The sequence below is a fragment of the Eschscholzia californica genome, unplaced genomic scaffold, assembly GCF_041429995.1.
Source record: "Eschscholzia californica isolate CP2 unplaced genomic scaffold, dmEscCali1.0.p SCAF_15, whole genome shotgun sequence".
Lineage (NCBI taxonomy): Eukaryota > Viridiplantae > Streptophyta > Magnoliopsida > Ranunculales > Papaveraceae > Eschscholzia > Eschscholzia californica.
In genome coordinates, this window is record NW_028238254.1 from 185288 (window position 1) to 212591 (window position 27304).

Genomic DNA, 27304 nt, shown 5'->3' on the forward strand with positions numbered 1-27304 from the left:
AGAGAACAATAAATAAAAATGGTCAATAAGTTGGATCTGCTAAAAAGTCAAACATAATCGGACGGAGGGTGTAAATGTTTTTACGTCGTGTCACTATAGAGTGCTTGAAAAGGCACGAGCGGGGAGAAATAGGAGTCCACGACGAGAACAAGTAGTACCCATTGTAAAATACTAACGGATGCGATCATACCAGCACTAATCCACCGGATCCCATCAGAACTCCGAAGTTAAGCGTGCTTGGGCGAGAGTAGTACTAGGATGGGTGACCTCCTGGGAAGTCCTCGTGTTGCATCCCTTTTTCTACTTTTTTTTTTTTTCTCGTTTCGTCGGAGAGACGGAGAAGAGGGGAAGAAAATAACCTGCCAAAGGCGGGTTAGGACCGTCGGATTTGCCAAAAAAACGTTGTTTTCAGTGTCATCCGTCTATTTTTCAGAATTTTGTGTAACTCGAGTAATTTAAAACTGGAATAACTCGTCGTACGTATTATAAACCGATGACAGCGATTTGGAGACATAAAAATATGTCCGGAAATATTTATTACTAATTTCATTAGCATTTCCCAATCTACCCTTTACTTTTAATAAGAATAAAAAGTTTCAGTTATTTCCACACTACTTCCAACATATTATTTATTTGAATACTCCAAATTTAATATGGGTAATTTAGGAAAAATCTTTTAGTGAGAGAACAATAAATAAAAATGGTCAATAAGTTGGATCTGCTAAAAAGTCAAACATAATCGGACGGAGGGTGTAAATGTTTTTACGTCGTGTCACTATAGAGTGCTTGAAAAGGCACGAGCGGGGAGAAATAGGAGTCCACGACGAGAACAAGTAGTACCCATTGTAAAATACTAACGGATGCGATCATACCAGCACTAATCCACCGGATCCCATCAGAACTCCGAAGTTAAGCGTGCTTGGGCGAGAGTAGTACTAGGATGGGTGACCTCCTGGGAAGTCCTCGTGTTGCATCCCTTTTTCTACTTTTTTTTTTTTTTTTTTCTCGTTTCGTCGGAGAGACGGAGAAGAGGGGAAGAAAATAACCTGCAAAAGGCGGGTTAGGACCGTCGGATTTGCCAAAAAAACGTTGTTTTCAGTGTCATCCGTCTATTTTTCAGAATTTTGTGTAACTCGAGTAATTTAAAACTGGAATAACTCGTCGTACGTATTATAAACCGATGACAGCGATTTGGAGACATAAAAATATGTCCGGAAATATTTATTACTAATTTCATTAGCATTTCCCAATCTACCCTTTACTTTTAATAAGAATAAAAAGTTTCAGTTATTTCCACACTACTTCCAACATATTATTTATTTGAATACTCCAAATTTAATATGGGTAATTTAGGAAAAATCTTTTAGTGAGAGAACAATAAATAAAAATGGTCAATAAGTTGGATCTGCTAAAAAGTCAAACATAATCGGACGGAGGGTGTAAATGTTTTTACGTCGTGTCACTATAGAGTGCTTGAAAAGGCACGAGCGGGGAGAAATAGGAGTCCACGACGAGAACAAGTAGTACCCATTGTAAAATACTAACGGATGCGATCATACCAGCACTAATCCACCGGATCCCATCAGAACTCCGAAGTTAAGCGTGCTTGGGCGAGAGTAGTACTAGGATGGGTGACCTCCTGGGAAGTCCTCGTGTTGCATCCCTTTTTCTACTTTTTTTTTTTTTCTCGTTTCGTCGGAGAGACGGAGAAGAGGGGAAGAAAATAACCTGCCAAAGGCGGGTTAGGACCGTCGGATTTGCCAAAAAAACGTTGTTTTCAGTGTCATCCGTCTATTTTTCAGAATTTTGTGTAACTCGAGTAATTTAAAACTGGAATAACTCGTCGTACGTATTATAAACCGATGACAGCGATTTGGAGACATAAAAATATGTCCGGAAATATTTATTACTAATTTCATTAGCATTTCCCAATCTACCCTTTACTTTTAATAAGAATAAAAAGTTTCAGTTATTTCCACACTACTTCCAACATATTATTTATTTGAATACTCCAAATTTAATATGGGTAATTTAGGAAAAATCTTTTAGTGAGAGAACAATAAATAAAAATGGTCAATAAGTTGGATCTGCTAAAAAGTCAAACATAATCGGACGGAGGGTGTAAATGTTTTTACGTCGTGTCACTATAGAGTGCTTGAAAAGGCACGAGCGGGGAGAAATAGGAGTCCACGACGAGAACAAGTAGTACCCATTGTAAAATACTAACGGATGCGATCATACCAGCACTAATCCACCGGATCCCATCAGAACTCCGAAGTTAAGCGTGCTTGGGCGAGAGTAGTACTAGGATGGGTGACCTCCTGGGAAGTCCTCGTGTTGCATCCCTTTTTCTACTTTTTTTTTTTCTCGTTTCGTCGGAGAGACGGAGAAGAGGGGAAGAAAATAACCTGCCAAAGGCGGGTTAGGACCGTCGGATTTGCCAAAAAAACGTTGTTTTCAGTGTCATCCGTCTATTTTTCAGAATTTTGTGTAACTCGAGTAATTTAAAACTGGAATAACTCGTCGTACGTATTATAAACCGATGACAGCGATTTGGAGACATAAAAATATGTCCGGAAATATTTATTACTAATTTCATTAGCATTTCCCAATCTACCCTTTACTTTTAATAAGAATAAAAAGTTTCAGTTATTTCCACACTACTTCCAACATATTATTTATTTGAATACTCCAAATTTAATATGGGTAATTTAGGAAAAAACTTTTAGTGAGAGAACAATAAATAAAAATGGTCAATAAGTTGGATCTGCTAAAAAGTCAAACATAATCGGACGGAGGGTGTAAATGTTTTTACGTCGTGTCACTATAGAGTGCTTGAAAAGGCACGAGCGGGGAGAAATAGGAGTCCACGACGAGAACAAGTAGTACCCATTGTAAAATACTAACGGATGCGATCATACCAGCACTAATCCACCGGATCCCATCAGAACTCCGAAGTTAAGCGTGCTTGGGCGAGAGTAGTACTAGGATGGGTGACCTCCTGGGAAGTCCTCGTGTTGCATCCCTTTTTCTACTTTTTTTTTTTTTTTTTTTTTTCTCGTTTCGTCGGAGAGACGGAGAAGAGGGGAAGAAAATAACCTGCCAAAGGCGGGTTAGGACCGTCGGATTTGCCAAAAAAACGTTGTTTTCAGTGTCATCCGTCTATTTTTCAGAATTTTGTGTAACTCGAGTAATTTAAAACTGGAATAACTCGTCGTACGTATTATAAACCGATGACAGCGATTTGGAGACATAAAAATATGTCCGGAAATATTTATTACTAATTTCATTAGCATTTCCCAATCTACCCTTTACTTTTAATAAGAATAAAAAGTTTCAGTTATTTCCACACTACTTCCAACATATTATTTATTTGAATACTCCAAATTTAATATGGGTAATTTAGGAAAAATCTTTTAGTGAGAGAACAATAAATAAAAATGGTCAATAAGTTGGATCTGCTAAAAAGTCAAACATAATCGGACGGAGGGTGTAAATGTTTTTACGTCGTGTCACTATAGAGTGCTTGAAAAGGCACGAGCGGGGAGAAATAGGAGTCCACGACGAGAACAAGTAGTACCCATTGTAAAATACTAACGGATGCGATCATACCAGCACTAATCCACCGGATCCCATCAGAACTCCGAAGTTAAGCGTGCTTGGGCGAGAGTAGTACTAGGATGGGTGACCTCCTGGGAAGTCCTCGTGTTGCATCCCTTTTTCTACTTTTTTTTTTTTTTTTTTTTTTCTCGTTTCGTCGGAGAGACGGAGAAGAGGGGAAGAAAATAACCTGCCAAAGGCGGGTTAGGACCGTCGGATTTGCCAAAAAAACGTTGTTTTCAGTGTCATCCGTCTATTTTTCAGAATTTTGTGTAACTCGAGTAATTTAAAACTGGAATAACTCGTCGTACGTATTATAAACCGATGACAGCGATTTGGAGACATAAAAATATGTCCGGAAATATTTATTACTAATTTCATTAGCATTTCCCAATCTACCCTTTACTTTTAATAAGAATAAAAAGTTTCAGTTATTTCCACACTACTTCCAACATATTATTTATTTGAATACTCCAAATTTAATATGGGTAATTTAGGAAAAATCTTTTAGTGAGAGAACAATAAATAAAAATGGTCAATAAGTTGGATCTGCTAAAAAGTCAAACATAATCGGACGGAGGGTGTAAATGTTTTTACGTCGTGTCACTATAGAGTGCTTGAAAAGGCACGAGCGGGGAGAAATAGGAGTCCACGACGAGAACAAGTAGTACCCATTGTAAAATACTAACGGATGCGATCATACCAGCACTAATCCACCGGATCCCATCAGAACTCCGAAGTTAAGCGTGCTTGGGCGAGAGTAGTACTAGGATGGGTGACCTCCTGGGAAGTCCTCGTGTTGCATCCCTTTTTCTACTTTTTTTTTTTTTTTTTTTTTTTCTCGTTTCGTCGGAGAGACGGAGAAGAGGGGAAGAAAATAACCTGCCAAAGGCGGGTTAGGACTGTCGGATTTGCCAAAAAAACGTTGTTTTCAGTGTCATCCGTCTATTTTTCAGAATTTTGTGTAACTCGAGTAATTTAAAACTGGAATAACTCGTCGTACGTATTATAAACCGATGACAGCGATTTGGAGACATAAAAATATGTCCGGAAATATTTATTACTAATTTCATTAGCATTTCCCAATCTACCCTTTACTTTTAATAAGAATAAAAAGTTTCAGTTATTTCCACACTACTTCCAACATATTATTTATTTGAATACTCCAAATTTAATATGGGTAATTTAGGAAAAATCTTTTAGTGAGAGAACAATAAATAAAAATGGTCAATAAGTTGGATCTGCTAAAAAGTCAAACATAATCGGACGGAGGGTGTAAATGTTTTTACGTCGTGTCACTATAGAGTGCTTGAAAAGGCACGAGCGGGGAGAAATAGGAGTCCACGACGAGAACAAGTAGTACCCATTGTAAAATACTAACGGATGCGATCATACCAGCACTAATCCACCGGATCCCATCAGAACTCCGAAGTTAAGCGTGCTTGGGCGAGAGTAGTACTAGGATGGGTGACCTCCTGGGAAGTCCTCGTGTTGCATCCCTTTTTCTACTTTTTTTTTTTTTCTCGTTTCGTCGGAGAGACGGAGAAGAGGGGAAGAAAATAACCTGCCAAAGGCGGGTTAGGACCGTCGGATTTGCCAAAAAAACGTTGTTTTCAGTGTCATCCGTCTATTTTTCAGAATTTTGTGTAACTCGAGTAATTTAAAACTGGAATAACTCGTCGTACGTATTATAAACCGATGACAGCGATTTGGAGACATAAAAATATGTCCGGAAATATTTATTACTAATTTCATTAGCATTTCCCAATCTACCCTTTACTTTTAATAAGAATAAAAAGTTTCAGTTATTTCCACACTACTTCCAACATATTATTTATTTGAATACTCCAAATTTAATATGGGTAATTTAGGAAAAATCTTTTAGTGAGAGAACAATAAATAAAAATGGTCAATAAGTTGGATCTGCTAAAAAGTCAAACATAATCGGACGGAGGGTGTAAATGTTTTTACGTCGTGTCACTATAGAGTGCTTGAAAAGGCACGAGCGGGGAGAAATAGGAGTCCACGACGAGAACAAGTAGTACCCATTGTAAAATACTAACGGATGCGATCATACCAGCACTAATCCACCGGATCCCATCAGAACTCCGAAGTTAAGCGTGCTTGGGCGAGAGTAGTACTAGGATGGGTGACCTCCTGGGAAGTCCTCGTGTTGCATCCCTTTTTCTACTTTTTTTTTTTTTTTTTTTTTTTTCTCGTTTCGTCGGAGAGACGGAGAAGAGGGGAAGAAAATAACCTGCCAAAGGCGGGTTAGGACCGTCGGATTTGCCAAAAAAACGTTGTTTTCAGTGTCATCCGTCTATTTTTCAGAATTTTGTGTAACTCGAGTAATTTAAAACTGGAATAACTCGTCGTACGTATTATAAACCGATGACAGCGATTTGGAGACATAAAAATATGTCCGGAAATATTTATTACTAATTTCATTAGCATTTCCCAATCTACCCTTTACTTTTAATAAGAATAAAAAGTTTCAGTTATTTCCACACTACTTCCAACATATTATTTATTTGAATACTCCAAATTTAATATGGGTAATTTAGGAAAAATCTTTTAGTGAGAGAACAATAAATAAAAATGGTCAATAAGTTGGATCTGCTAAAAAGTCAAACATAATCGGACGGAGGGTGTAAATGTTTTTACGTCGTGTCACTATAGAGTGCTTGAAAAGGCACGAGCGGGGAGAAATAGGAGTCCACGACGAGAACAAGTAGTACCCATTGTAAAATACTAACGGATGCGATCATACCAGCACTAATCCACCGGATCCCATCAGAACTCCGAAGTTAAGCGTGCTTGGGCGAGAGTAGTACTAGGATGGGTGACCTCCTGGGAAGTCCTCGTGTTGCATCCCTTTTTCTACTTTTTTTTTTTTTTTTTTTTTTTCTCGTTTCGTCGGAGAGACGGAGAAGAGGGGAAGAAAATAACCTGCCAAAGGCGGGTTAGGACCGTCGGATTTGCCAAAAAAACGTTGTTTTCAGTGTCATCCGTCTATTTTTCAGAATTTTGTGTAACTCGAGTAATTTAAAACTGGAATAACTCGTCGTACGTATTATAAACCGATGACAGCGATTTGGAGACATAAAAATATGTCCGGAAATATTTATTACTAATTTCATTAGCATTTCCCAATCTACCCTTTACTTTTAATAAGAATAAAAAGTTTCAGTTATTTCCACACTACTTCCAACATATTATTTATTTGAATACTCCAAATTTAATATGGGTAATTTAGGAAAAATCTTTTAGTGAGAGAACAATAAATAAAAATGGTCAATAAGTTGGATCTGCTAAAAAGTCAAACATAATCGGACGGAGGGTGTAAATGTTTTTACGTCGTGTCACTATAGAGTGCTTGAAAAGGCACGAGCGGGGAGAAATAGGAGTCCACGACGAGAACAAGTAGTACCCATTGTAAAATACTAACGGATGCGATCATACCAGCACTAATCCACCGGATCCCATCAGAACTCCGAAGTTAAGCGTGCTTGGGCGAGAGTAGTACTAGGATGGGTGACCTCCTGGGAAGTCCTCGTGTTGCATCCCTTTTTCTACTTTTTTTTTTTCTCGTTTCGTCGGAGAGACGGAGAAGAGGGGAAGAAAATAACCTGCCAAAGGCGGGTTAGGACCGTCGGATTTGCCAAAAAAACGTTGTTTTCAGTGTCATCCGTCTATTTTTCAGAATTTTGTGTAACTCGAGTAATTTAAAACTGGAATAACTCGTCGTACGTATTATAAACCGATGACAGCGATTTGGAGACATAAAAATATGTCCGGAAATATTTATTACTAATTTCATTAGCATTTCCCAATCTACCCTTTACTTTTAATAAGAATAAAAAGTTTCAGTTATTTCCACACTACTTCCAACATATTATTTATTTGAATACTCCAAATTTAATATGGGTAATTTAGGAAAAAACTTTTAGTGAGAGAACAATAAATAAAAATGGTCAATAAGTTGGATCTGCTAAAAAGTCAAACATAATCGGACGGAGGGTGTAAATGTTTTTACGTCGTGTCACTATAGAGTGCTTGAAAAGGCACGAGCGGGGAGAAATAGGAGTCCACGACGAGAACAAGTAGTACCCATTGTAAAATACTAACGGATGCGATCATACCAGCACTAATCCACCGGATCCCATCAGAACTCCGAAGTTAAGCGTGCTTGGGCGAGAGTAGTACTAGGATGGGTGACCTCCTGGGAAGTCCTCGTGTTGCATCCCTTTTTCTACTTTTTTTTTTTTTTTTTTTTTCTCGTTTCGTCGGAGAGACGGAGAAGAGGGGAAGAAAATAACCTGCCAAAGGCGGGTTAGGACCGTCGGATTTGCCAAAAAAACGTTGTTTTCAGTGTCATCCGTCTATTTTTCAGAATTTTGTGTAACTCGAGTAATTTAAAACTGGAATAACTCGTCGTACGTATTATAAACCGATGACAGCGATTTGGAGACATAAAAATATGTCCGGAAATATTTATTACTAATTTCATTAGCATTTCCCAATCTACCCTTTACTTTTAATAAGAATAAAAAGTTTCAGTTATTTCCACACTACTTCCAACATATTATTTATTTGAATACTCCAAATTTAATATGGGTAATTTAGGAAAAATCTTTTAGTGAGAGAACAATAAATAAAAATGGTCAATAAGTTGGATCTGCTAAAAAGTCAAACATAATCGGACGGAGGGTGTAAATGTTTTTACGTCGTGTCACTATAGAGTGCTTGAAAAGGCACGAGCGGGGAGAAATAGGAGTCCACGACGAGAACAAGTAGTACCCATTGTAAAATACTAACGGATGCGATCATACCAGCACTAATCCACCGGATCCCATCAGAACTCCGAAGTTAAGCGTGCTTGGGCGAGAGTAGTACTAGGATGGGTGACCTCCTGGGAAGTCCTCGTGTTGCATCCCTTTTTCTACTTTTTTTTTTTTTTTTTTTTTTTCTCGTTTCGTCGGAGAGACGGAGAAGAGGGGAAGAAAATAACCTGCCAAAGGCGGGTTAGGACCGTCGGATTTGCCAAAAAAACGTTGTTTTCAGTGTCATCCGTCTATTTTTCAGAATTTTGTGTAACTCGAGTAATTTAAAACTGGAATAACTCGTCGTACGTATTATAAACCGATGACAGCGATTTGGAGACATAAAAATATGTCCGGAAATATTTATTACTAATTTCATTAGCATTTCCCAATCTACCCTTTACTTTTAATAAGAATAAAAAGTTTCAGTTATTTCCACACTACTTCCAACATATTATTTATTTGAATACTCCAAATTTAATATGGGTAATTTAGGAAAAATCTTTTAGTGAGAGAACAATAAATAAAAATGGTCAATAAGTTGGATCTGCTAAAAAGTCAAACATAATCGGACGGAGGGTGTAAATGTTTTTACGTCGTGTCACTATAGAGTGCTTGAAAAGGCACGAGCGGGGAGAAATAGGAGTCCACGACGAGAACAAGTAGTACCCATTGTAAAATACTAACGGATGCGATCATACCAGCACTAATCCACCGGATCCCATCAGAACTCCGAAGTTAAGCGTGCTTGGGCGAGAGTAGTACTAGGATGGGTGACCTCCTGGGAAGTCCTCGTGTTGCATCCCTTTTTCTACTTTTTTTTTTTTTTTTTTTTTTCTCGTTTCGTCGGAGAGACGGAGAAGAGGGGAAGAAAATAACCTGCCAAAGGCGGGTTAGGACTGTCGGATTTGCCAAAAAAACGTTGTTTTCAGTGTCATCCGTCTATTTTTCAGAATTTTGTGTAACTCGAGTAATTTAAAACTGGAATAACTCGTCGTACGTATTATAAACCGATGACAGCGATTTGGAGACATAAAAATATGTCCGGAAATATTTATTACTAATTTCATTAGCATTTCCCAATCTACCCTTTACTTTTAATAAGAATAAAAAGTTTCAGTTATTTCCACACTACTTCCAACATATTATTTATTTGAATACTCCAAATTTAATATGGGTAATTTAGGAAAAATCTTTTAGTGAGAGAACAATAAATAAAAATGGTCAATAAGTTGGATCTGCTAAAAAGTCAAACATAATCGGACGGAGGGTGTAAATGTTTTTACGTCGTGTCACTATAGAGTGCTTGAAAAGGCACGAGCGGGGAGAAATAGGAGTCCACGACGAGAACAAGTAGTACCCATTGTAAAATACTAACGGATGCGATCATACCAGCACTAATCCACCGGATCCCATCAGAACTCCGAAGTTAAGCGTGCTTGGGCGAGAGTAGTACTAGGATGGGTGACCTCCTGGGAAGTCCTCGTGTTGCATCCCTTTTTCTACTTTTTTTTTTTTTCTCGTTTCGTCGGAGAGACGGAGAAGAGGGGAAGAAAATAACCTGCCAAAGGCGGGTTAGGACCGTCGGATTTGCCAAAAAAACGTTGTTTTCAGTGTCATCCGTCTATTTTTCAGAATTTTGTGTAACTCGAGTAATTTAAAACTGGAATAACTCGTCGTACGTATTATAAACCGATGACAGCGATTTGGAGACATAAAAATATGTCCGGAAATATTTATTACTAATTTCATTAGCATTTCCCAATCTACCCTTTACTTTTAATAAGAATAAAAAGTTTCAGTTATTTCCACACTACTTCCAACATATTATTTATTTGAATACTCCAAATTTAATATGGGTAATTTAGGAAAAATCTTTTAGTGAGAGAACAATAAATAAAAATGGTCAATAAGTTGGATCTGCTAAAAAGTCAAACATAATCGGACGGAGGGTGTAAATGTTTTTACGTCGTGTCACTATAGAGTGCTTGAAAAGGCACGAGCGGGGAGAAATAGGAGTCCACGACGAGAACAAGTAGTACCCATTGTAAAATACTAACGGATGCGATCATACCAGCACTAATCCACCGGATCCCATCAGAACTCCGAAGTTAAGCGTGCTTGGGCGAGAGTAGTACTAGGATGGGTGACCTCCTGGGAAGTCCTCGTGTTGCATCCCTTTTTCTACTTTTTTTTTTTTTTTTTTTTTTTTCTCGTTTCGTCGGAGAGACGGAGAAGAGGGGAAGAAAATAACCTGCCAAAGGCGGGTTAGGACCGTCGGATTTGCCAAAAAAACGTTGTTTTCACTGTCATCCGTCTATTTTTCAGAATTTTGTGTAACTCGAGTAATTTAAAACTGGAATAACTCGTCGTACGTATTATAAACCGATGACAGCGATTTGGAGACATAAAAATATGTCCGGAAATATTTATTACTAATTTCATTAGCATTTCCCAATCTACCCTTTACTTTTAATAAGAATAAAAAGTTTCAGTTATTTCCACACTACTTCCAACATATTATTTATTTGAATACTCCAAATTTAATATGGGTAATTTAGGAAAAATCTTTTAGTGAGAGAACAATAAATAAAAATGGTCAATAAGTTGGATCTGCTAAAAAGTCAAACATAATCGGACGGAGGGTGTAAATGTTTTTACGTCGTGTCACTATAGAGTGCTTGAAAAGGCACGAGCGGGGAGAAATAGGAGTCCACGACGAGAACAAGTAGTACCCATTGTAAAATACTAACGGATGCGATCATACCAGCACTAATCCACCGGATCCCATCAGAACTCCGAAGTTAAGCGTGCTTGGGCGAGAGTAGTACTAGGATGGGTGACCTCCTGGGAAGTCCTCGTGTTGCATCCCTTTTTCTACTTTTTTTTTTTTTTTTTTTTTTTTCTCGTTTCGTCGGAGAGACGGAGAAGAGGGGAAGAAAATAACCTGCCAAAGGCGGGTTAGGACCGTCGGATTTGCCAAAAAAACGTTGTTTTCAGTGTCATCCGTCTATTTTTCAGAATTTTGTGTAACTCGAGTAATTTAAAACTGGAATAACTCGTCGTACGTATTATAAACCGATGACAGCGATTTGGAGACATAAAAATATGTCCGGAAATATTTATTACTAATTTCATTAGCATTTCCCAATCTACCCTTTACTTTTAATAAGAATAAAAAGTTTCAGTTATTTCCACACTACTTCCAACATATTATTTATTTGAATACTCCAAATTTAATATGGGTAATTTAGGAAAAATCTTTTAGTGAGAGAACAATAAATAAAAATGGTCAATAAGTTGGATCTGCTAAAAAGTCAAACATAATCGGACGGAGGGTGTAAATGTTTTTACGTCGTGTCACTATAGAGTGCTTGAAAAGGCACGAGCGGGGAGAAATAGGAGTCCACGACGAGAACAAGTAGTACCCATTGTAAAATACTAACGGATGCGATCATACCAGCACTAATCCACCGGATCCCATCAGAACTCCGAAGTTAAGCGTGCTTGGGCGAGAGTAGTACTAGGATGGGTGACATCCTGGGAAGTCCTCGTGTTGCATCCCTTTTTCTACTTTTTTTTTTTTTCTCGTTTCGTCGGAGAGACGGAGAAGAGGGGAAGAAAATAACCTGCCAAAGGCGGGTTAGGACCGTCGGATTTGCCAAAAAAACGTTGTTTTCAGTGTCATCCGTCTATTTTTCAGAATTTTGTGTAACTCGAGTAATTTAAAACTGGAATAACTCGTCGTACGTATTATAAACCGATGACAGCGATTTGGAGACATAAAAATATGTCCGGAAATATTTATTACTAATTTCATTAGCATTTCCCAATCTACCCTTTACTTTTAATAAGAATAAAAAGTTTCAGTTATTTCCACACTACTTCCAACATATTATTTATTTGAATACTCCAAATTTAATATGGGTAATTTAGGAAAAATCTTTTAGTGAGAGAACAATAAATAAAAATGGTCAATAAGTTGGATCTGCTAAAAAGTCAAACATAATCGGACGGAGGGTGTAAATGTTTTTACGTCGTGTCACTATAGAGTGCTTGAAAAGGCACGAGCGGGGAGAAATAGGAGTCCACGACGAGAACAAGTAGTACCCATTGTAAAATACTAACGGATGCGATCATACCAGCACTAATCCACCGGATCCCATCAGAACTCCGAAGTTAAGCGTGCTTGGGCGAGAGTAGTACTAGGATGGGTGACCTCCTGGGAAGTCCTCGTGTTGCATCCCTTTTTCTACTTTTTTTTTTTTTTTTTTTTTTTCTCGTTTCGTCGGAGAGACGGAGAAGAGGGGAAGAAAATAACCTGCCAAAGGCGGGTTAGGACCGTCGGATTTGCCAAAAAAACGTTGTTTTCAGTGTCATCCGTCTATTTTTCAGAATTTTGTGTAACTCGAGTAATTTAAAACTGGAATAACTCGTCGTACGTATTATAAACCGATGACAGCGATTTGGAGACATAAAAATATGTCCGGAAATATTTATTACTAATTTCATTAGCATTTCCCAATCTACCCTTTACTTTTAATAAGAATAAAAAGTTTCAGTTATTTCCACACTACTTCCAACATATTATTTATTTGAATACTCCAAATTTAATATGGGTAATTTAGGAAAAATCTTTTAGTGAGAGAACAATAAATAAAAATGGTCAATAAGTTGGATCTGCTAAAAAGTCAAACATAATCGGACGGAGGGTGTAAATGTTTTTACGTCGTGTCACTATAGAGTGCTTGAAAAGGCACGAGCGGGGAGAAATAGGAGTCCACGACGAGAACAAGTAGTACCCATTGTAAAATACTAACGGATGCGATCATACCAGCACTAATCCACCGGATCCCATCAGAACTCCGAAGTTAAGCGTGCTTGGGCGAGAGTAGTACTAGGATGGGTGACCTCCTGGGAAGTCCTCGTGTTGCATCCCTTTTTCTACTTTTTTTTTTTTTCTCGTTTCGTCGGAGAGACGGAGAAGAGGGGAAGAAAATAACCTGCCAAAGGCGGGTTAGGACCGTCGGATTTGCCAAAAAAACGTTGTTTTCAGTGTCATCCGTCTATTTTTCAGAATTTTGTGTAACTCGAGTAATTTAAAACTGGAATAACTCGTCGTACGTATTATAAACCGATGACAGCGATTTGGAGACATAAAAATATGTCCGGAAATATTTATTACTAATTTCATTAGCATTTCCCAATCTACCCTTTACTTTTAATAAGAATAAAAAGTTTCAGTTATTTCCACACTACTTCCAACATATTATTTATTTGAATACTCCAAATTTAATATGGGTAATTTAGGAAAAATCTTTTAGTGAGAGAACAATAAATAAAAATGGTCAATAAGTTGGATCTGCTAAAAAGTCAAACATAATCGGACGGAGGGTGTAAATGTTTTTACGTCGTGTCACTATAGAGTGCTTGAAAAGGCACGAGCGGGGAGAAATAGGAGTCCACGACGAGAACAAGTAGTACCCATTGTAAAATACTAACGGATGCGATCATACCAGCACTAATCCACCGGATCCCATCAGAACTCCGAAGTTAAGCGTGCTTGGGCGAGAGTAGTACTAGGATGGGTGACCTCCTGGGAAGTCCTCGTGTTGCATCCCTTTTTCTACTTTTTTTTTTTCTCGTTTCGTCGGAGAGACGGAGAAGAGGGGAAGAAAATAACCTGCCAAAGGCGGGTTAGGACCGTCGGATTTGCCAAAAAAACGTTGTTTTCAGTGTCATCCGTCTATTTTTCAGAATTTTGTGTAACTCGAGTAATTTAAAACTGGAATAACTCGTCGTACGTATTATAAACCGATGACAGCGATTTGGAGACATAAAAATATGTCCGGAAATATTTATTACTAATTTCATTAGCATTTCCCAATCTACCCTTTACTTTTAATAAGAATAAAAAGTTTCAGTTATTTCCACACTACTTCCAACATATTATTTATTTGAATACTCCAAATTTAATATGGGTAATTTAGGAAAAAACTTTTAGTGAGAGAACAATAAATAAAAATGGTCAATAAGTTGGATCTGCTAAAAAGTCAAACATAATCGGACGGAGGGTGTAAATGTTTTTACGTCGTGTCACTATAGAGTGCTTGAAAAGGCACGAGCGGGGAGAAATAGGAGTCCACGACGAGAACAAGTAGTACCCATTGTAAAATACTAACGGATGCGATCATACCAGCACTAATCCACCGGATCCCATCAGAACTCCGAAGTTAAGCGTGCTTGGGCGAGAGTAGTACTAGGATGGGTGACCTCCTGGGAAGTCCTCGTGTTGCATCCCTTTTTCTACTTTTTTTTTTTTTTTTTTTTTCTCGTTTCGTCGGAGAGACGGAGAAGAGGGGAAGAAAATAACCTGCCAAAGGCGGGTTAGGACCGTCGGATTTGCCAAAAAAACGTTGTTTTCAGTGTCATCCGTCTATTTTTCAGAATTTTGTGTAACTCGAGTAATTTAAAACTGGAATAACTCGTCGTACGTATTATAAACCGATGACAGCGATTTGGAGACATAAAAATATGTCCGGAAATATTTATTACTAATTTCATTAGCATTTCCCAATCTACCCTTTACTTTTAATAAGAATAAAAAGTTTCAGTTATTTCCACACTACTTCCAACATATTATTTATTTGAATACTCCAAATTTAATATGGGTAATTTAGGAAAAATCTTTTAGTGAGAGAACAATAAATAAAAATGGTCAATAAGTTGGATCTGCTAAAAAGTCAAACATAATCGGACGGAGGGTGTAAATGTTTTTACGTCGTGTCACTATAGAGTGCTTGAAAAGGCACGAGCGGGGAGAAATAGGAGTCCACGACGAGAACAAGTAGTACCCATTGTAAAATACTAACGGATGCGATCATACCAGCACTAATCCACCGGATCCCATCAGAACTCCGAAGTTAAGCGTGCTTGGGCGAGAGTAGTACTAGGATGGGTGACCTCCTGGGAAGTCCTCGTGTTGCATCCCTTTTTCTACTTTTTTTTTTTTTTTTTTTTTTTCTCGTTTCGTCGGAGAGACGGAGAAGAGGGGAAGAAAATAACCTGCCAAAGGCGGGTTAGGACCGTCGGATTTGCCAAAAAAACGTTGTTTTCAGTGTCATCCGTCTATTTTTCAGAATTTTGTGTAACTCGAGTAATTTAAAACTGGAATAACTCGTCGTACGTATTATAAACCGATGACAGCGATTTGGAGACATAAAAATATGTCCGGAAATATTTATTACTAATTTCATTAGCATTTCCCAATCTACCCTTTACTTTTAATAAGAATAAAAAGTTTCAGTTATTTCCACACTACTTCCAACATATTATTTATTTGAATACTCCAAATTTAATATGGGTAATTTAGGAAAAATCTTTTAGTGAGAGAACAATAAATAAAAATGGTCAATAAGTTGGATCTGCTAAAAAGTCAAACATAATCGGACGGAGGGTGTAAATGTTTTTACGTCGTGTCACTATAGAGTGCTTGAAAAGGCACGAGCGGGGAGAAATAGGAGTCCACGACGAGAACAAGTAGTACCCATTGTAAAATACTAACGGATGCGATCATACCAGCACTAATCCACCGGATCCCATCAGAACTCCGAAGTTAAGCGTGCTTGGGCGAGAGTAGTACTAGGATGGGTGACCTCCTGGGAAGTCCTCGTGTTGCATCCCTTTTTCTACTTTTTTTTTTTTTCTCGTTTCGTCGGAGAGACGGAGAAGAGGGGAAGAAAATAACCTGCCAAAGGCGGGTTAGGACCGTCGGATTTGCCAAAAAAACGTTGTTTTCAGTGTCATCCGTCTATTTTTCAGAATTTTGTGTAACTCGAGTAATTTAAAACTGGAATAACTCGTCGTACGTATTATAAACCGATGACAGCGATTTGGAGACATAAAAATATGTCCGGAAATATTTATTACTAATTTCATTAGCATTTCCCAATCTACCCTTTACTTTTAATAAGAATAAAAAGTTTCAGTTATTTCCACACTACTTCCAACATATTATTTATTTGAATACTCCAAATTTAATATGGGTAATTTAGGAAAAATCTTTTAGTGAGAGAACAATAAATAAAAATGGTCAATAAGTTGGATCTGCTAAAAAGTCAAACATAATCGGACGGAGGGTGTAAATGTTTTTACGTCGTGTCACTATAGAGTGCTTGAAAAGGCACGAGCGGGGAGAAATAGGAGTCCACGACGAGAACAAGTAGTACCCATTGTAAAATACTAACGGATGCGATCATACCAGCACTAATCCACCGGATCCCATCAGAACTCCGAAGTTAAGCGTGCTTGGGCGAGAGTAGTACTAGGATGGGTGACCTCCTGGGAAGTCCTCGTGTTGCATCCCTTTTTCTACTTTTTTTTTTTCTCGTTTCGTCGGAGAGACGGAGAAGAGGGGAAGAAAATAACCTGCCAAAGGCGGGTTAGGACCGTCGGATTTGCCAAAAAAACGTTGTTTTCAGTGTCATCCGTCTATTTTTCAGAATTTTGTGTAACTCGAGTAATTTAAAACTGGAATAACTCGTCGTACGTATTATAAACCGATGACAGCGATTTGGAGACATAAAAATATGTCCGGAAATATTTATTACTAATTTCATTAGCATTTCCCAATCTACCCTTTACTTTTAATAAGAATAAAAAGTTTCAGTTATTTCCACACTACTTCCAACATATTATTTATTTGAATACTCCAAATTTAATATGGGTAATTTAGGAAAAAACTTTTAGTGAGAGAACAATAAATAAAAATGGTCAATAAGTTGGATCTGCTAAAAAGTCAAACATAATCGGACGGAGGGTGTAAATGTTTTTACGTCGTGTCACTATAGAGTGCTTGAAAAGGCACGAGCGGGGAGAAATAGGAGTCCACGACGAGAACAAGTAGTACCCATTGTAAAATACTAACGGATGCGATCATACCAGCACTAATCCACCGGATCCCATCAGAACTCCGAAGTTAAGCGTGCTTGGGCGAGAGTAGTACTAGGATGGGTGACCTCCTGGGAAGTCCTCGTGTTGCATCCCTTTTTCTACTTTTTTTTTTTTTTTTTTTTTTTCTCGTTTCGTCGGAGAGACGGAGAAGAGGGGAAGAAAATAACCTGCCAAAGGCGGGTTAGGACCGTCGGATTTGCCAAAAAAACGTTGTTTTCAGTGTCATCCGTCTATTTTTCAGAATTTTGTGTAACTCGAGTAATTTAAAACTGGAATAACTCGTCGTACGTATTATAAACCGATGACAGCGATTTGGAGACATAAAAATATGTCCGGAAATATTTATTACTAATTTCATTAGCATTTCCCAATCTACCCTTTACTTTTAATAAGAATAAAAAGTTTCAGTTATTTCCACACTACTTCCAACATATTATTTATTTGAATACTCCAAATTTAATATGGGTAATTTAGGAAAAATCTTTTAGTGAGAGAACAATAAATAAAAATGGTCAATAAGTTGGATCTGCTAAAAAGTCAAACATAATCGGACGGAGGGTGTAAATGTTTTTACGTCGTGTCACTATAGAGTGCTTGAAAAGGCACGAGCGGGGAGAAATAGGAGTCCACGACGAGAACAAGTAGTACCCATTGTAAAATACTAACGGATGCGATCATACCAGCACTAATCCACCGGATCCCATCAGAACTCCGAAGTTAAGCGTGCTTGGGCGAGAGTAGTACTAGGATGGGTGACCTCCTGGGAAGTCCTCGTGTTGCATCCCTTTTTCTACTTTTTTTTTTTTTTTTTTTTTTTCTCGTTTCGTCGGAGAGACGGAGAAGAGGGGAAGAAAATAACCTGCCAAAGGCGGGTTAGGACCGTCGGATTTGCCAAAAAAACGTTGTTTTCAGTGTCATCCGTCTATTTTTCAGAATTTTGTGTAACTCGAGTAATTTAAAACTGGAATAACTCGTCGTACGTATTATAAACCGATGACAGCGATTTGGAGACATAAAAATATGTCCGGAAATATTTATTACTAATTTCATTAGCATTTCCCAATCTACCCTTTACTTTTAATAAGAATAAAAAGTTTCAGTTATTTCCACACTACTTCCAACATATTATTTATTTGAATACTCCAAATTTAATATGGGTAATTTAGGAAAAATCTTTTAGTGAGAGAACAATAAATAAAAATGGTCAATAAGTTGGATCTGCTAAAAAGTCAAACATAATCGGACGGAGGGTGTAAATGTTTTTACGTCGTGTCACTATAGAGTGCTTGAAAAGGCACGAGCGGGGAGAAATAGGAGTCCACGACGAGAACAAGTAGTACCCATTGTAAAATACTAACGGATGCGATCATACCAGCACTAATCCACCGGATCCCATCAGAACTCCGAAGTTAAGCGTGCTTGGGCGAGAGTAGTACTAGGATGGGTGACCTCCTGGGAAGTCCTCGTGTTGCATCCCTTTTTCTACTTTTTTTTTTTTTTTTTTTTTTTTCTCGTTTCGTCGGAGAGACGGAGAAGAGGGGAAGAAAATAACCTGCCAAAGGCGGGTTAGGACCGTCGGATTTGCCAAAAAAACGTTGTTTTCACTGTCATCCGTCTATTTTTCAGAATTTTGTGTAACTCGAGTAATTTAAAACTGGAATAACTCGTCGTACGTATTATAAACCGATGACAGCGATTTGGAGACATAAAAATATGTCCGGAAATATTTATTACTAATTTCATTAGCATTTCCCAATCTACCCTTTACTTTTAATAAGAATAAAAAGTTTCAGTTATTTCCACACTACTTCCAACATATTATTTATTTGAATACTCCAAATTTAATATGGGTAATTTAGGAAAAATCTTTTAGTGAGAGAACAATAAATAAAAATGGTCAATAAGTTGGATCTGCTAAAAAGTCAAACATAATCGGACGGAGGGTGTAAATGTTTTTACGTCGTGTCACTATAGAGTGCTTGAAAAGGCACGAGCGGGGAGAAATAGGAGTCCACGACGAGAACAAGTAGTACCCATTGTAAAATACTAACGGATGCGATCATACCAGCACTAATCCACCGGATCCCATCAGAACTCCGAAGTTAAGCGTGCTTGGGCGAGAGTAGTACTAGGATGGGTGACCTCCTGGGAAGTCCTCCTGTTGCATCCCTTTTTCTACTTTTTTTTTTTTCTCGTTTCGTCGGAGAGACGGAGAAGAGGGGAAGAAAATAACCTGCCAAAGGCGGGTTAGGACCGTCGGATTTGCCAAAAAAACGTTGTTTTCAGTGTCATCCGTCTATTTTTCAGAATTTTGTGTAACTCGAGTAATTTAAAACTGGAATAACTCGTCGTACGTATTATAAACCGATGACAGCGATTTGGAGACATAAAAATATGTCCGGAAATATTTATTACTAATTTCATTAGCATTTCCCAATCTACCCTTTACTTTTAATAAGAATAAAAAGTTTCAGTTATTTCCACACTACTTCCAACATATTATTTATTTGAATACTCCAAATTTAATATGGGTAATTTAGGAAAAATCTTTTAGTGAGAGAACAATAAATAAAAATGGTCAATAAGTTGGATCTGCTAAAAAGTCAAACATAATCGGACGGAGGGTGTAAATGTTTTTACGTCGTGTCACTATAGAGTGCTTGAAAAGGCACGAGCGGGGAGAAATAGGAGTCCACGACGAGAACAAGTAGTACCCATTGTAAAATACTAACGGATGCGATCATACCAGCACTAATCCACCGGATCCCATCAGAACTCCGAAGTTAAGCGTGCTTGGGCGAGAGTAGTACTAGGATGGGTGACCTCCTGGGAAGTCCTCGTGTTGCATCCCTTTTTCTACTTTTTTTTTTTTTTTTTTTTTTTTCTCGTTTCGTCGGAGAGACGGAGAAGAGGGGAAGAAAATAACCTGCCAAAGGCGGGTTAGGACCGTCGGATTTGCCAAAAAAACGTTGTTTTCACTGTCATCCGTCTATTTTTCAGAATTTTGTGTAACTCGAGTAATTTAAAACTGGAATAACTCGTCGTACGTATTATAAACCGATGACAGCGATTTGGAGACATAAAAATATGTCCGGAAATATTTATTACTAATTTCATTAGCATTTCCCAATCTACCCTTTACTTTTAATAAGAATAAAAAGTTTCAGTTATTTCCACACTACTTCCAACATATTATTTATTTGAATACTCCAAATTTAATATGGGTAATTTAGGAAAAATCTTTTAGTGAGAGAACAATAAATAAAAATGGTCAATAAGTTGGATCTGCTAAAAAGTCAAACATAATCGGACGGAGGGTGTAAATGTTTTTACGTCGTGTCACTATAGAGTGCTTGAAAAGGCACGAGCGGGGAGAAATAGGAGTCCACGACGAGAACAAGTAGTACCCATTGTAAAATACTAACGGATGCGATCATACCAGCACTAATCCACCGGATCCCATCAGAACTCCGAAGTTAAGCGTGCTTGGGCGAGAGTAGTACTAGGATGGGTGACCTCCTGGGAAGTCCTCGTGTTGCATCCCTTTTTCTACTTTTTTTTTTTTTTTTTTTTTTTCTCGTTTCGTCGGAGAGACGGAGAAGAGGGGAAGAAAATAACCTGCCAAAGGCGGGTTAGGACCGTCGGATTTGCCAAAAAAACGTTGTTTTCAGTGTCATCCGTCTATTTTTCAGAATTTTGTGTAACTCGAGTAATTTAAAACTGGAATAACTCGTCGTACGTATTATAAACCGATGACAGCGATTTGGAGACATAAAAATATGTCCGGAAATATTTATTACTAATTTCATTAGCATTTCCCAATCTACCCTTTACTTTTAATAAGAATAAAAAGTTTCAGTTATTTCCACACTACTTCCAACATATTATTTATTTGAATACTCCAAATTTAATATGGGTAATTTAGGAAAAATCTTTTAGTGAGAGAACAATAAATAAAAATGGTCAATAAGTTGGATCTGCTAAAAAGTCAAACATAATCGGACGGAGGGTGTAAATGTTTTTACGTCGTGTCACTATAGAGTGCTTGAAAAGGCACGAGCGGGGAGAAATAGGAGTCCACGACGAGAACAAGTAGTACCCATTGTAAAATACTAACGGATGCGATCATACCAGCACTAATCCACCGGATCCCATCAGAACTCCGAAGTTAAGCGTGCTTGGGCGAGAGTAGTACTAGGATGGGTGACCTCCTGGGAAGTCCTCGTGTTGCATCCCTTTTTCTACTTTTTTTTTTTTTTTTTTTTTTTTCTCGTTTCGTCGGAGAGACGGAGAAGAGGGGAAGAAAATAACCTGCCAAAGGCGGGTTAGGACCGTCGGATTTGCCAAAAAAACGTTGTTTTCACTGTCATCCGTCTATTTTTCAGAATTTTGTGTAACTCGAGTAATTTAAAACTGGAATAACTCGTCGTACGTATTATAAACCGATGACAGCGATTTGGAGACATAAAAATATGTCCGGAAATATTTATTACTAATTTCATTAGCATTTCCCAATCTACCCTTTACTTTTAATAAGAATAAAAAGTTTCAGTTATTTCCACACTACTTCCAACATATTATTTATTTGAATACTCCAAATTTAATATGGGTAATTTAGGAAAAATCTTTTAGTGAGAGAACAATAAATAAAAATGGTCAATAAGTTGGATCTGCTAAAAAGTCAAACATAATCGGACGGAGGGTGTAAATGTTTTTACGTCGTGTCACTATAGAGTGCTTGAAAAGGCACGAGCGGGGAGAAATAGGAGTCCACGACGAGAACAAGTAGTACCCATTGTAAAATACTAACGGATGCGATCATACCAGCACTAATCCACCGGATCCCATCAGAACTCCGAAGTTAAGCGTGCTTGGGCGAGAGTAGTACTAGGATGGGTGACCTCCTGGGAAGTCCTCCTGTTGCATCCCTTTTTCTACTTTTTTTTTTTTCTCGTTTCGTCGGAGAGACGGAGAAGAGGGGAAGAAAATAACCTGCCAAAGGCGGGTTAGGACCGTCGGATTTGCCAAAAAAACGTTGTTTTCAGTGTCATCCGTCTATTTTTCAGAATTTTGTGTAACTCGAGTAATTTAAAACTGGAATAACTCGTCGTACGTATTATAAACCGATGACAGCGATTTGGAGACATAAAAATATGTCCGGAAATATTTATTACTAATTTCATTAGCATTTCCCAATCTACCCTTTACTTTTAATAAGAATAAAAAGTTTCAGTTATTTCCACACTACTTCCAACATATTATTTATTTGAATACTCCAAATTTAATATGGGTAATTTAGGAAAAATCTTTTAGTGAGAGAACAATAAATAAAAATGGTCAATAAGTTGGATCTGCTAAAAAGTCAAACATAATCGGACGGAGGGTGTAAATGTTTTTACGTCGTGTCACTATAGAGTGCTTGAAAAGGCACGAGCGGGGAGAAATAGGAGTCCACGACGAGAACAAGTAGTACCCATTGTAAAATACTAACGGATGCGATCATACCAGCACTAATCCACCGGATCCCATCAGAACTCCGAAGTTAAGCGTGCTTGGGCGAGAGTAGTACTAGGATGGGTGACCTCCTGGGAAGTCCTCGTGTTGCATCCCTTTTTCTACTTTTTTTTTTTTTCTCGTTTCGTCGAAGAGACGGAGAAGAGGGGAAGAAAATAACCTGCCAAAGGCGGGTTAGGACCGTCGGATTTGCCAAAAAAACGTTGTTTTCAGTGTCATCCGTCTATTTTTCAGAATTTTGTGTAACTCGAGTAATTTAAAACTGAAATAACTCGTCGTACGTATTATAAACCGATGACAGCGATTTGGAGACATAAAAATATGTCCGGAAATATTTATTACTAATTTCATTAGCATTTCCCAATCTACCCTTTACTTTTAATAAGAATAAAAAGTTTCAGTTATTTCCACACTACTTCCAACATATTATTTATTTGAATACTCCAAATTTAATATGGGTAATTTAGGAAAAATCTTTTAGTGAGAGAACAATAAATAAAAATGGTCAATAAGTTGGATCTGCTAAAAAGTCAAACATAATCGGACGGAGGGTGTAAATGTTTTTACGTCGTGTCACTATAGAGTGCTTGAAAAGGCACGAGCGGGGAGAAATAGGAGTCCACGACGAGAACAAGTAGTACCCATTGTAAAATACTAACGGATGCGATCATACCAGCACTAATCCACCGGATCCCATCAGAACTCCGAAGTTAAGCGTGCTTGGGCGAGAGTAGTACTAGGATGGGTGACCTCCTGGGAAGTCCTCGTGTTGCATCCCTTTTTCTACTTTTTTTTTTTTTTTTTTTTTTTTTCTCGTTTCGTCGGAGAGACGGAGAAGAGGGGAAGAAAATAACCTGCCAAAGGCGGGTCAGGACCGTCGGATTTGCCAAAAAAACGTTGTTTTCAGTGTCATCCGTCTATTTTTCAGAATTTTGTGTAACTCGAGTAATTTAAAACTGGAATAACTCGTCGTACGTATTATAAACCGATGACAGCGATTTGGAGACATAAAAATATGTCCGGAAATATTTATTACTAATTTCATTAGCATTTCCCAATCTACCCTTTACTTTTAATAAGAATAAAAAGTTTCAGTTATTTCCACACTACTTCCAACATATTATTTATTTGAATACTCCAAATTTAATATGGGTAATTTAGGAAAAATCTTTTAGTGAGAGAACAATAAATAAAAATGGTCAATAAGTTGGATCTGCTAAAAAGTCAAACATAATCGGACGGAGGGTGTAAATGTTTTTACGTCGTGTCACTATAGAGTGCTTGAAAAGGCACGAGCGGGGAGAAATAGGAGTCCACGACGAGAACAAGTAGTACCCATTGTAAAATACTAACGGATGCGATCATACCAGCACTAATCCACCGGATCCCATCAGAACTCCGAAGTTAAGCGTGCTTGGGCGAGAGTAGTACTAGGATGGGTGACCTCCTGGGAAGTCCTCGTGTTGCATCCCTTTTTCTACTTTTTTTTTTTTTTTTTTTTTTTCTCGTTTCGTCGGAGAGACGGAGAAGAGGGGAAGAAAATAACCTGCCAAAGGCGGGTTAGGACCGTCGGATTTGCCAAAAAAACGTTGTTTTCAGTGTCATCCGTCTATTTTTCAGAATTTTGTGTAACTCGAGTAATTTAAAACTGGAATAACTCGTCGTACGTATTATAAACCGATGACAGCGATTTGGAGACATAAAAATATGTCCGGAAATATTTATTACTAATTTCATTAGCATTTCCCAATCTACCCTTTACTTTTAATAAGAATAAAAAGTTTCAGTTATTTCCACACTACTTCCAACATATTATTTATTTGAATACTCCAAATTTAATATGGGTAATTTAGGAAAAATCTTTTAGTGAGAGAACAATAAATAAAAATGGTCAATAAGTTGGATCTGCTAAAAAGTCAAACATAATCGGACGGAGGGTGTAAATGTTTTTACGTCGTGTCACTATAGAGTGCTTGAAAAGGCACGAGCGGGGAGAAATAGGAGTCCACGACGAGAACAAGTAGTACCCATTGTAAAATACTAACGGATGCGATCATACCAGCACTAATCCACCGGATCCCATCAGAACTCCGAAGTTAAGCGTGCTTGGGCGAGAGTAGTACTAGGATGGGTGACCTCCTGGGAAGTCCTCGTGTTGCATCCCTTTTTCTACTTTTTTTTTTTTTCTCGTTTCGTCGGAGAGACGGAGAAGAGGGGAAGAAAATAACCTGCCAAAGGCGGGTTAGGACCGTCGGATTTGCCAAAAAAACGTTGTTTTCAGTGTCATCCGTCTATTTTTCAGAATTTTGTGTAACTCGAGTAATTTAAAACTGGAATAACTCGTCGTACGTATTATAAACCGATGACAGCGATTTGGAGACATAAAAATATGTCCGGAAATATTTATTACTAATTTCATTAGCATTTCCCAATCTACCCTTTACTTTTAATAAGAATAAAAAGTTTCAGTTATTTCCACACTACTTCCAACATATTATTTATTTGAATACTCCAAATTTAATATGGGTAATTTAGGAAAAATCTTTTAGTGAGAGAACAATAAATAAAAATGGTCAATAAGTTGGATCTGCTAAAAAGTCAAACATAATCGGACGGAGGGTGTAAATGTTTTTACGTCGTGTCACTATAGAGTGCTTGAAAAGGCACGAGCGGGGAGAAATAGGAGTCCACGACGAGAACAAGTAGTACCCATTGTAAAATACTAACGGATGCGATCATACCAGCACTAATCCACCGGATCCCATCAGAACTCCGAAGTTAAGCGTGCTTGGGCGAGAGTAGTACTAGGATGGGTGACCTCCTGGGAAGTCCTCGTGTTGCATCCTTTTTTCTACTTTTTTTTTTTTCTCGTTTCGTCGGAGAGACGGAGAAGAGGGGAAGAAAATAACCTGCCAAAGGCGGGTTAGGACCGTCGGATTTGCCAAAAAAACGTTGTTTTCAGTGTCATCCGTCTATTTTTCAGAATTTTGTGTAACTCGAGTAATTTAAAACTGGAATAACTCGTCGTACGTATTATAAACCGATGACAGCGATTTGGAGACATAAAAATATGTCCGGAAATATTTATTACTAATTTCATTAGCATTTCCCAATCTACCCTTTACTTTTAATAAGAATAAAAAGTTTCAGTTATTTCCACACTACTTCCAACATATTATTTATTTGAATACTCCAAATTTAATATGGGTAATTTAGGAAAAATCTTTTAGTGAGAGAACAATAAATAAAAATGGTCAATAAGTTGGATCTGCTAAAAAGTCAAACATAATCGGACGGAGGGTGTAAATGTTTTTACGTCGTGTCACTATAGAGTGCTTGAAAAGGCACGAGCGGGGAGAAATAGGAGTCCACGACGAGAACAAGTAGTACCCATTGTAAAATACTAACGGATGCGATCATACCAGCACTAATCCACCGGATCCCATCAGAACTCCGAAGTTAAGCGTGCTTGGGCGAGAGTAGTACTAGGATGGGTGACCTCCTGGGAAGTCCTCGTGTTGCATCCCTTTTTCTACTTTTTTTTTTTTTTTTTTTTTTCTCGTTTCGTCGGAGAGACGGAGAAGAGGGGAAGAAAATAACCTGCCAAAGGCGGGTTAGGACCGTCGGATTTGCCAAAAAAACGTTGTTTTCACTGTCATCCGTCTATTTTTCAGAATTTTGTGTAACTCGAGTAATTTAAAACTGGAATAACTCGTCGTACGTATTATAAACCGATGACAGCGATTTGGAGACATAAAAATATGTCCGGAAATATTTATTACTAATTTCATTAGCATTTCCCAATCTACCCTTTACTTTTAATAAGAATAAAAAGTTTCAGTTATTTCCACACTACTTCCAACATATTATTTATTTGAATACTCCAAATTTAATATGGGTAATTTAGGAAAAATCTTTTAGTGAGAGAACAATAAATAAAAATGGTCAATAAGTTGGATCTGCTAAAAAGTCAAACATAATCGGACGGAGGGTGTAAATGTTTTTACGTCGTGTCACTATAGAGTGCTTGAAAAGGCACGAGCGGGGAGAAATAGGAGTCCACGACGAGAACAAGTAGTACCCATTGTAAAATACTAACGGATGCGATCATACCAGCACTAATCCACCGGATCCCATCAGAACTCCGAAGTTAAGCGTGCTTGGGCGAGAGTAGTATTAGGATGGGTGACCTCCTGGGAAGTCCTCGTGTTGCATCCCTTTTTCTACTTTTTTTTTTTTCTCGTTTCGTCGGAGAGACGGAGAAGAGGGGAAGAAAATAACCTGCCAAAGGCGGGTTAGGACCGTCGGATTTGCCAAAAAAACGTTGTTTTCAGTGTCATCCGTCTATTTTTCAGAATTTTGTGTAACTCGAGTAATTTAAAACTGGAATAACTCGTCGTACGTATTATAAACCG

The 27304-nt window shown here is 37.9% G+C and overlaps 40 non-coding genes across 40 annotated transcripts; all 40 read left to right on the forward strand.

The window, feature by feature from the left end:
• Positions 1-176: 176 nt before the first annotated feature.
• Positions 177-295, forward strand: LOC147561725 (5S ribosomal RNA). Its single transcript, XR_015232737.1, has one exon. It is a non-coding gene; the product is annotated as a 5S ribosomal RNA (ribosomal RNA).
• Positions 296-858: 563 nt separating this feature from the next.
• LOC147561726 (5S ribosomal RNA) lies at positions 859-977 on the forward strand. Its single transcript, XR_015232738.1, has one exon. It is a non-coding gene; the product is annotated as a 5S ribosomal RNA (ribosomal RNA).
• Positions 978-1545: 568 nt separating this feature from the next.
• On the forward strand, positions 1546-1664 carry LOC147561727 (5S ribosomal RNA). The gene has a single exon (XR_015232739.1). It is a non-coding gene; the product is annotated as a 5S ribosomal RNA (ribosomal RNA).
• A 563-nt stretch (positions 1665-2227) lies between these two features.
• LOC147561728 (5S ribosomal RNA) lies at positions 2228-2346 on the forward strand. The gene has a single exon (XR_015232740.1). It is a non-coding gene; the product is annotated as a 5S ribosomal RNA (ribosomal RNA).
• A 561-nt stretch (positions 2347-2907) lies between these two features.
• On the forward strand, positions 2908-3026 carry LOC147561729 (5S ribosomal RNA). The gene has a single exon (XR_015232742.1). It is a non-coding gene; the product is annotated as a 5S ribosomal RNA (ribosomal RNA).
• A 572-nt stretch (positions 3027-3598) lies between these two features.
• On the forward strand, positions 3599-3717 carry LOC147561730 (5S ribosomal RNA). The gene has a single exon (XR_015232743.1). It is a non-coding gene; the product is annotated as a 5S ribosomal RNA (ribosomal RNA).
• Positions 3718-4289: 572 nt separating this feature from the next.
• Positions 4290-4408, forward strand: LOC147561731 (5S ribosomal RNA). Its single transcript, XR_015232744.1, has one exon. It is a non-coding gene; the product is annotated as a 5S ribosomal RNA (ribosomal RNA).
• Positions 4409-4981: 573 nt separating this feature from the next.
• Positions 4982-5100, forward strand: LOC147561732 (5S ribosomal RNA). Its single transcript, XR_015232745.1, has one exon. It is a non-coding gene; the product is annotated as a 5S ribosomal RNA (ribosomal RNA).
• Positions 5101-5663: 563 nt separating this feature from the next.
• Positions 5664-5782, forward strand: LOC147561733 (5S ribosomal RNA). The gene has a single exon (XR_015232746.1). It is a non-coding gene; the product is annotated as a 5S ribosomal RNA (ribosomal RNA).
• Positions 5783-6356: 574 nt separating this feature from the next.
• On the forward strand, positions 6357-6475 carry LOC147561734 (5S ribosomal RNA). The gene has a single exon (XR_015232747.1). It is a non-coding gene; the product is annotated as a 5S ribosomal RNA (ribosomal RNA).
• Positions 6476-7048: 573 nt separating this feature from the next.
• Positions 7049-7167, forward strand: LOC147561735 (5S ribosomal RNA). Its single transcript, XR_015232748.1, has one exon. It is a non-coding gene; the product is annotated as a 5S ribosomal RNA (ribosomal RNA).
• Positions 7168-7728: 561 nt separating this feature from the next.
• LOC147561736 (5S ribosomal RNA) lies at positions 7729-7847 on the forward strand. Its single transcript, XR_015232749.1, has one exon. It is a non-coding gene; the product is annotated as a 5S ribosomal RNA (ribosomal RNA).
• A 571-nt stretch (positions 7848-8418) lies between these two features.
• On the forward strand, positions 8419-8537 carry LOC147561737 (5S ribosomal RNA). Its single transcript, XR_015232750.1, has one exon. It is a non-coding gene; the product is annotated as a 5S ribosomal RNA (ribosomal RNA).
• Positions 8538-9110: 573 nt separating this feature from the next.
• LOC147561738 (5S ribosomal RNA) lies at positions 9111-9229 on the forward strand. The gene has a single exon (XR_015232751.1). It is a non-coding gene; the product is annotated as a 5S ribosomal RNA (ribosomal RNA).
• Positions 9230-9801: 572 nt separating this feature from the next.
• LOC147561739 (5S ribosomal RNA) lies at positions 9802-9920 on the forward strand. The gene has a single exon (XR_015232753.1). It is a non-coding gene; the product is annotated as a 5S ribosomal RNA (ribosomal RNA).
• Positions 9921-10483: 563 nt separating this feature from the next.
• Positions 10484-10602, forward strand: LOC147561740 (5S ribosomal RNA). The gene has a single exon (XR_015232754.1). It is a non-coding gene; the product is annotated as a 5S ribosomal RNA (ribosomal RNA).
• A 574-nt stretch (positions 10603-11176) lies between these two features.
• On the forward strand, positions 11177-11295 carry LOC147561741 (5S ribosomal RNA). Its single transcript, XR_015232755.1, has one exon. It is a non-coding gene; the product is annotated as a 5S ribosomal RNA (ribosomal RNA).
• Positions 11296-11869: 574 nt separating this feature from the next.
• Positions 11870-11988, forward strand: LOC147561742 (5S ribosomal RNA). Its single transcript, XR_015232793.1, has one exon. It is a non-coding gene; the product is annotated as a 5S ribosomal RNA (ribosomal RNA).
• A 563-nt stretch (positions 11989-12551) lies between these two features.
• Positions 12552-12670, forward strand: LOC147561743 (5S ribosomal RNA). Its single transcript, XR_015232756.1, has one exon. It is a non-coding gene; the product is annotated as a 5S ribosomal RNA (ribosomal RNA).
• A 573-nt stretch (positions 12671-13243) lies between these two features.
• On the forward strand, positions 13244-13362 carry LOC147561744 (5S ribosomal RNA). The gene has a single exon (XR_015232757.1). It is a non-coding gene; the product is annotated as a 5S ribosomal RNA (ribosomal RNA).
• A 563-nt stretch (positions 13363-13925) lies between these two features.
• LOC147561745 (5S ribosomal RNA) lies at positions 13926-14044 on the forward strand. Its single transcript, XR_015232758.1, has one exon. It is a non-coding gene; the product is annotated as a 5S ribosomal RNA (ribosomal RNA).
• A 561-nt stretch (positions 14045-14605) lies between these two features.
• On the forward strand, positions 14606-14724 carry LOC147561746 (5S ribosomal RNA). Its single transcript, XR_015232759.1, has one exon. It is a non-coding gene; the product is annotated as a 5S ribosomal RNA (ribosomal RNA).
• A 571-nt stretch (positions 14725-15295) lies between these two features.
• On the forward strand, positions 15296-15414 carry LOC147561747 (5S ribosomal RNA). Its single transcript, XR_015232760.1, has one exon. It is a non-coding gene; the product is annotated as a 5S ribosomal RNA (ribosomal RNA).
• Positions 15415-15987: 573 nt separating this feature from the next.
• LOC147561748 (5S ribosomal RNA) lies at positions 15988-16106 on the forward strand. The gene has a single exon (XR_015232761.1). It is a non-coding gene; the product is annotated as a 5S ribosomal RNA (ribosomal RNA).
• Positions 16107-16669: 563 nt separating this feature from the next.
• LOC147561749 (5S ribosomal RNA) lies at positions 16670-16788 on the forward strand. Its single transcript, XR_015232762.1, has one exon. It is a non-coding gene; the product is annotated as a 5S ribosomal RNA (ribosomal RNA).
• A 561-nt stretch (positions 16789-17349) lies between these two features.
• On the forward strand, positions 17350-17468 carry LOC147561750 (5S ribosomal RNA). The gene has a single exon (XR_015232764.1). It is a non-coding gene; the product is annotated as a 5S ribosomal RNA (ribosomal RNA).
• A 573-nt stretch (positions 17469-18041) lies between these two features.
• LOC147561751 (5S ribosomal RNA) lies at positions 18042-18160 on the forward strand. The gene has a single exon (XR_015232765.1). It is a non-coding gene; the product is annotated as a 5S ribosomal RNA (ribosomal RNA).
• A 573-nt stretch (positions 18161-18733) lies between these two features.
• On the forward strand, positions 18734-18852 carry LOC147561752 (5S ribosomal RNA). Its single transcript, XR_015232766.1, has one exon. It is a non-coding gene; the product is annotated as a 5S ribosomal RNA (ribosomal RNA).
• Positions 18853-19426: 574 nt separating this feature from the next.
• LOC147561753 (5S ribosomal RNA) lies at positions 19427-19545 on the forward strand. Its single transcript, XR_015232791.1, has one exon. It is a non-coding gene; the product is annotated as a 5S ribosomal RNA (ribosomal RNA).
• Positions 19546-20107: 562 nt separating this feature from the next.
• Positions 20108-20226, forward strand: LOC147561754 (5S ribosomal RNA). The gene has a single exon (XR_015232767.1). It is a non-coding gene; the product is annotated as a 5S ribosomal RNA (ribosomal RNA).
• Positions 20227-20800: 574 nt separating this feature from the next.
• LOC147561755 (5S ribosomal RNA) lies at positions 20801-20919 on the forward strand. Its single transcript, XR_015232768.1, has one exon. It is a non-coding gene; the product is annotated as a 5S ribosomal RNA (ribosomal RNA).
• Positions 20920-21492: 573 nt separating this feature from the next.
• Positions 21493-21611, forward strand: LOC147561756 (5S ribosomal RNA). The gene has a single exon (XR_015232769.1). It is a non-coding gene; the product is annotated as a 5S ribosomal RNA (ribosomal RNA).
• Positions 21612-22185: 574 nt separating this feature from the next.
• LOC147561757 (5S ribosomal RNA) lies at positions 22186-22304 on the forward strand. Its single transcript, XR_015232792.1, has one exon. It is a non-coding gene; the product is annotated as a 5S ribosomal RNA (ribosomal RNA).
• Positions 22305-22866: 562 nt separating this feature from the next.
• Positions 22867-22985, forward strand: LOC147561758 (5S ribosomal RNA). Its single transcript, XR_015232770.1, has one exon. It is a non-coding gene; the product is annotated as a 5S ribosomal RNA (ribosomal RNA).
• Positions 22986-23548: 563 nt separating this feature from the next.
• On the forward strand, positions 23549-23667 carry LOC147561759 (5S ribosomal RNA). The gene has a single exon (XR_015232771.1). It is a non-coding gene; the product is annotated as a 5S ribosomal RNA (ribosomal RNA).
• A 575-nt stretch (positions 23668-24242) lies between these two features.
• Positions 24243-24361, forward strand: LOC147561760 (5S ribosomal RNA). The gene has a single exon (XR_015232772.1). It is a non-coding gene; the product is annotated as a 5S ribosomal RNA (ribosomal RNA).
• Positions 24362-24934: 573 nt separating this feature from the next.
• LOC147561761 (5S ribosomal RNA) lies at positions 24935-25053 on the forward strand. The gene has a single exon (XR_015232773.1). It is a non-coding gene; the product is annotated as a 5S ribosomal RNA (ribosomal RNA).
• Positions 25054-25616: 563 nt separating this feature from the next.
• On the forward strand, positions 25617-25735 carry LOC147561762 (5S ribosomal RNA). The gene has a single exon (XR_015232776.1). It is a non-coding gene; the product is annotated as a 5S ribosomal RNA (ribosomal RNA).
• Positions 25736-26297: 562 nt separating this feature from the next.
• On the forward strand, positions 26298-26416 carry LOC147561763 (5S ribosomal RNA). Its single transcript, XR_015232775.1, has one exon. It is a non-coding gene; the product is annotated as a 5S ribosomal RNA (ribosomal RNA).
• Positions 26417-26988: 572 nt separating this feature from the next.
• LOC147561764 (5S ribosomal RNA) lies at positions 26989-27107 on the forward strand. The gene has a single exon (XR_015232779.1). It is a non-coding gene; the product is annotated as a 5S ribosomal RNA (ribosomal RNA).
• The last annotated feature ends 197 nt before the right edge of the window (positions 27108-27304 follow it).